The following is a 7,193-nucleotide window of genomic DNA, read 5'->3' on the forward strand; positions in this document are numbered from 1 at the left end:
GGAACAAGTCTCAAGACATGATGCATGATCAAACATGAAGTTGTGTGCCAACTTCAAGAATGTCCAAGTCTATCGACAAATTGGAAGGACATAAAGCAATTACAAACTCATGTTTCCACGCCTGTGGTGGCAAACCTGTGGCCTCAATAAAAGAAGGCCGGGATCATCGTATCTATTCTGCTCACAAAATACAAAATTCAGAGAAAACCTAAGAATCCACACACCCAGTGGACATTCCACATGGACGTGTGTAATCCCATTGACATTATAAATATACTAGAAGAATTATTTGCATAGTCTTTTTCCTATCTTTGTGGAAAGCACTGGCTAGGTTTTGAAGGAGGTTTTCCACCATGTTTTGGAGCATTTCTATCGGGTTCAACATCGATTTCTTTGAGAAGTTATTGGGGGAGCTTTACGGTATTGTTTCGATGAGGTGTGGCCTAGGGCTCAATTGATGAGTCCTTGGAAGGAGAAGCGGCTCTTGGAGACCATCATCATAGACAACAAGGGTGTTCTTCTTATGAAGTTTTCTTTACCTTTAATTTATTGTTTGATCTTGTATTGCTCCATGGAGATAAACCCCTAGTGGGTGCTTGAACTTGTAAACCCTAGGATGGTTTTTTTTCATTGACTTTTAATATGTTCTTCCAATTGAGTTTTTTAATTGAGTTTCAATTTTCAATGCTTATGGTTTGCTTTTTACTTAGAGTGACACTATATTTGAGAATCCATCAAGGCATCCTTTTGATGGTGACCATCACCATTAGGGTTAGACTTAGCAAGATTAAAGAGGTTGAGAGGGTGAGTCGAGGAGGTAGCGAGGCGTCCTTTTCCTTCAATGTGATTTCATTACCTCTATATTCCAAGAGTTCTTTGCAATCACAATAAGTCAAGTCTTGATCGATCTTCTCCAATGGGTCTTAATTATTCATGCACAATAGAGTGAAGTGTTGAGAGATCCTTCAGCGGGGCTTAGTTGTGATTCGGGATCTACCTCGACCAAAGGTTAGATCTAGATTTGGGAAAAGTTTATCATGTGGAGTCCTAGAACCTCCAAGCGGTCCACCACGGTGTTGGGCGTCAGGAACTCTCAACACCTCCTTGTGTAGGAAGCTACTTGGTTCTAGGCGATCTAAGTGATAAACCCTATTTCCTAATCTAGATCTGACCTTTAGTCAATGAAGATCTCTAATCACAATTACACCCACCTGGATAACTCAACACTCATCTTTCACTCATGCAACTAAGCCCAAGTGGAATGTCTCTTACCACTTCACTCTATGATGATCGCAAAAACTCTTGGAAGAGGTAGGATAAATCACATCGTGAGGAAAGGGGAGTTGACTACCTCTTGACTCATCCTCTCAATCTTCTCTTGCTAAGTCTAACCCTAGTGGTGTTACCCGTCAGGGTTACCTAGATTGATTCTCAACATTAGTGTCACTATAAGGAAAATCACAATAATAAGCTGAAGATTGAAACTTAATTAAAACATCAATTAAGCATAATAGAAGTCAATGAAACAAAATCATCCTAGGGTTTACGAGTCCAACCACCCACTAGGGTTTAAGCTCTTCATGGAGCAATAAAATCAAAAGAAATAAAAAACAAGTGCAAGCAATCCATAGAATAACCCTTGTTTTCATGTCAATGGTCTTCAAGGCGCCTTCTCTCAAAGACTCCTTTGTCAACCTAGGGCACATTTGAGTCAAAGTTCAAAGCTCTCATTAACTTTTCTAAGGAAATCGATGTCGAATGCCATTGAAACACTCTAAAATCTCAAAAAACCTCCCAAACCTATGCACTTTCCCCAAAGAAGGCAAAGATAGGAAAACAATCCCAAAACAAACTCTCGAGTAGTATTTAAAACTTGAATCGGGCATCCACACATTCCTTGTGGAAATTCCACATAGATGTGAATTTCTAGGCTTTCATTTACTCTTGTTGTGAATAGTACTACTACCGTAATTTTCTATAGTGATTTGTTCTGATAAATGGCTATAGTACTTTTGTTTACAACCTCCGACTTTGTTTTCTTCATCGAGGCCACATGATTGGGCACATATCCATGTAGTAGATCATGTTACATCTTGCTTTCAAACACATTGACAAGCTCTGACAATATCATACAAGTTAGAAAATAGGCATGACTGTCCTTTGCCTCAATTCATATATTCATTTGCACATTTGGAGGTTGGCACACACCTACATGTTGAGTGAACACAACGTGTCTTAATCCTTGTTCGGTACAAGAGATTCCTCAAAATTGCATCCATGATTTATTTTTGCTTCCTTTCTTCAAACTTGTCTCTATACAAGCACTTATCAAGGGTCCTTATCGAACTCATATGCCCCGATATTCCCACTATATAGTGGGGATTCATCATTGCTTTGTATAGTCTTCCTACAGCGCATATGGCTTAGGGGTATAAAAGGAGCGTTTTAGGGCAAGAAAAGGAGTTCTTGGCCACCATTAGACTAGGAGAAAAGCTAGAAATGACAAGGATCTCTCAAGGTGATTTCTAGGCCTATTGAGGCTAACGCATCATTCTTCAAAGTGGAGATCAACCACCCCGAAAGAGAGCAATCTCTTAGGATCGAGAAGTGACCCCGGCTAGGGAAGCATTATTGTGATCCTTGGTAGAGGCTACAGTAAAATGCTATAATAAGCTGCTACTTCTTTAGTTGCTTACGCACATCTTCATGCCCATTAGTTACTCATTAACAAAACCCAAGACTTTTAAGTTTCTCCAATTCTTGGTACTTAGCACGATATGCACTCTGTGTTATTCGTGCCATGCTCTAATTGATTAAAATGTACATGAATAGAACATGATATACATATAAAATACATATAGTTGGGTATTTATCGAGTCCAAGAAGAAGAAGGTGTTGAGTCTTCTCGACGTAATATCGATTTGAGATCGAGCATTGAGCAAGATATAGGTGGCTTATGGATTAGCGCTTTTTGAGGGAATTGGTCTCATCAATGAGGTATGAGACTTGATCTCGATGTATGGATGGGAGCAATTTATCTACATTAATCTGCCAACCTACTGGGAGGAGACCATGGAGGTGATGAGCTCATTCAAGTTAGATCGGATGATCATTGACCTAAGTCATTAGGAGACATTTGTTTCCGATGTTTGGAAGCGTATATGATGTTCTACCGCGAATTTTCCTTGAAATAGGGTTGGTCGGCGTGGAACATACTTGTACTAAGTCTTAATCCTCGGTACCACGTCGACTTGCCGTCCACCTAAGTCCACATCAAGTATAGACCCAGACACTTGGGGCCACAAGGTTATATATGTGGTATATCGAGCTACCATAAGACCTAGCATTTAGATACCTCCATCCTCATCGATGGCGTTGAATAGGTGTGTGGAGTGATAAGTGCTTGTGTATTAGCATTACGAAGTAATCTTTTCTTACATGAAGCATTACTCTTCTCAGATTTTATCGCTTATACATATGTATTTGTGTTCTTTAATGCAAGTAGGGTTGTGAAGACAATTATGAAGAAAAGAAACAAAAGTAGATGGATCCAATTTGTTGATGAAATCTTAAAGTGAACAAATGTGAAGACACAAAATGTAAGACATGTGAGTGTGTTTCACCTACGTCGTTGTAGTGAACATGCAAATTAGAGGGGCACAAAGCGGTCACACTCATGTGCTCGACTTGTGCAACACTAGCAAGATCTTCGTTGAATGTGATTTTTTTGGAGACGCAACACGATATACCGCATGGATGTGTGCCCATTCATGTGGCCTCAATGAAAAGTGTGGATTCGAGGCATTTACGGTCAAATCTACTTGCAGATTTATCATAGGAAAACACTATAGCAAATCTACATGGCGATTCACTGTTCACGCAATTGCATAAAATTGATTCTTTGAGATTCACAGGCGCGTGGATGCGATTACAGCCCCTAAGTCGCGACTTGTGACATTTTGAGGATCTTTTTTCCAATCTTTTCCTCTACAGTTCGGCGGCAGGTGTGCCCTAGGCTTGATGGTGACAACGCCCCTTGCATTATATCCAAAGAGTGCAGGTTTGTCGAAGTAATAAAATCCCATGTGGTGGGTATCATATCCACAAGGAATAGAGTAAAATACTTAAGTTGTTTCTTAACTAAGTGAAATATGAATAGTGATTTGTGTGGTAAGATGTAATACAAACAAAAGTAAAGAGAGAGCACAAGTAATGAGAGGTAAGACGATCGATATAAATGGGATACTTGGATATTGATCCACCTAGGACAATCATTTTAAATTTAAAACCCTCTATTATGCTTCCTAACTAATGAATTAATGAGTCATGGAATTGCGGTGAGTTCTAGGGATTCCATTGATAAATCTGTTAAGATTATGCCCACAAATGCCAACGAGGATACTTGTATTAGGGCATTTCATTTGTATTATACATTCTTATTTAGTAGGTATTTATTTTGATGTTCATATAAATCTTGTGATGGCATTATAATTAGTTTTGAATATCATAGTCCATGTTTATTAAGTTAAATCTTTTACTCTTTCTGGGATAAAGAGAAGAGCACTAGAAGAGTTTGGTACTTATACACTTAAATAGTTCACACAATCGAGAATCTTTTAATTGGGCGTTAAAGGTTCGTAAAGATTTGTATGACATATACTTTGACAAAGAGTGCTAGTTGAACACTATGGATTAGTGTGAGCATATGTCATAAATACATCATTGGGAATTGGTGTATTCGAACATGACTCGCAATAATCCAATCACATGGGTTTTACTCTGTGACAGTCAATGATTGGGATTGTTGGTTATGATCATATGAGTGGACCATAGACCTGATGTATCATGATCACAATGTACTTGTGAAGTCTAGTCTGTTACTAGAGTTGTTAGGCTCAGTTCACCTTTTGGTAGGCCCAACCTCGAAGTGTGACTATGTCGGGCAGGTAGCAGTTGTGAGTGATCACCAAGAAGGAATTCGTTCTCTCGGAAGTAAACGAGTCAGTATCCTATGCGACTATAAGTATGTGGGACATGAAGGGTAGTTTGGTAATCTCACCCCACTATAGCTATTTGCATATGATCGAGTTCAGTGAGTTTGACAATTACCATGGCTCTCACTCGGTTGGGATACAAGAATGAAAGATTTATACACATATGGTAATCATAATCGGAAAGGTTCGTAATGATCTACTCATTCGTGTTCAATTAGGCTATGACGTGGGGCCACGGGGCTGGCTAGGTGTTACCCACGTCCTTTGGTATCCTCCCATTGCCAATCTAAACGAACCTAGGGAGTCACGCTTAAACGGATAAAGAATCAGTCACGTTTTGAGTACAAGGGTAAAATTGTCAATTTACAATTTTACTTCATGGGATCAGTGAAATTGTAAATTGATCTAGGGTTTTTGTCTTAAGTTTAAATTTTGATTTAAATTCGATAGAGTCGAATAGATAATGAAAATTATGAGGACTCAAAGATAAAAGTGGTTTTAGTTAGATTAGGACTCATATTTCTAATAGAACTTCTATGGTAATGTTTATCATAATATGAAGGTTCATATTTTGAATAGGATTTCATAATTGAATAATGTTTATCATGTTATGATGGTTCATATTTCGAATAGAACTCATAATTGAATAATGTTTATCATGTTTTATGAAGTTTCTATAAATATGACTCCTCTCCAACTATAGAATAATCTCAACTAATTCTCTAGTGAGATAATCCCCTAGCTCTCTCTTCCTCTCTAACCCTAGCCGCTATTTGGAGAAGAAGAGGAGATTGTCTCTTAATTCCGCGCAGTGATCTAGGAGGCGTGGAACTTTCGTTCGGCTAGGAGATCTACGACAATCAGGAGATAAGTTCGAGCGCATCAAAAGTAAGAAAATCATCAAGAGATAATTTTCTAGGCCTTTTAATTAAATTACGGTGCTCATTAAAAACAATTAGAATATATATCGCAAATATATTATTGCTTCCGCATGCCCTTTTAATGTTATTTTATTTTTGCTATATTACTCAACAGTGGTATCAGAGCGAGGTTATTTGTTTTAATGGGCACTAAGTTTAAAATCATAAAATTGCATTGGTGATCATTATTTGATTATTATATAAAATTAAAAATTCATGATAAAATTATATTTTATACATAAATTTTATTTTGAGTTAGGGTTTCATAATTTATTTGAAAATTTTATATAAATAATAATAATAATAATGATAATAATGATATTTGAAATATATATATATATATATATTAAATAAATAAAAAGTTTGGGTTGCACAGTACTAGTGGTGCTGTAGAAGATTTATTTGTTTAATATATATATATAATATAAATAAATAATTAAAATAATAATAATAATTATGTGGGCCCACGCAATTGCCAGCGTCGGGGCGAGCACTCCGCATGGGCATGGGCCACGTCAATTTTATTTATTTATTTATTTAGTATTTATATTATTATGTTATTATTTTATTTGTTGTTATTATTATTTGTTTATTTATTTTATTTTAAACAAAGTGGAATCCACACCAATGTAATTTATGATTGATTTATTTTTATTTTTATTTTTATTTAATGAATGGATAGCATATGATCATGAACTTTAGGGCTTTTATATTTATTTTATTTTATTTTTTCTTATGTATTTGGGCCATGTTGTGTCCAATGTTATTTTATTTAATTTTTACAAAAGTAGATTGTATCTAGGATACATATTTGTAAATTTTAGAGAAAACATAAAGTGACACAAGAGTCCGAGAATACGTGGAGAAAGAAGCCCGGCGTAAAGTCCTTTTGTATGGAGCACAAAGCCATGTAATAGTTTAGGATTTTATTTTAGATTAATCTATTAAATTAGGTTAATCATAGATGTTCATGATCGTATGCATGCGATGGCTTGAATGTGAATGCATGTCTTATTTATACATGCATGATTAATGTAATGTGAGACCCAATTAATAACTTGTAAACAATTCTCCCAAAAGAATAACACTAAGTTGAAGGGCATGGGATGTCCTGGCTCTCCACCAAGCTTTGGGTAATTTGAGTTATGAGGATGCGTGATATCTTCCCTGTATGAGGGGGTCTTGTATTCGCTTATAATTTTAAGAACCTTTAGTGCATTGGATGCCGTTAGTCGAAACAAATTCCTCCCCAATTATACTGTATGGGTTGAGTGGGTGG

This window comes from Dioscorea cayenensis, chromosome 16 (genome assembly GCF_009730915.1).
Source record: "Dioscorea cayenensis subsp. rotundata cultivar TDr96_F1 chromosome 16, TDr96_F1_v2_PseudoChromosome.rev07_lg8_w22 25.fasta, whole genome shotgun sequence".
NCBI lineage: Eukaryota > Viridiplantae > Streptophyta > Magnoliopsida > Dioscoreales > Dioscoreaceae > Dioscorea > Dioscorea cayenensis.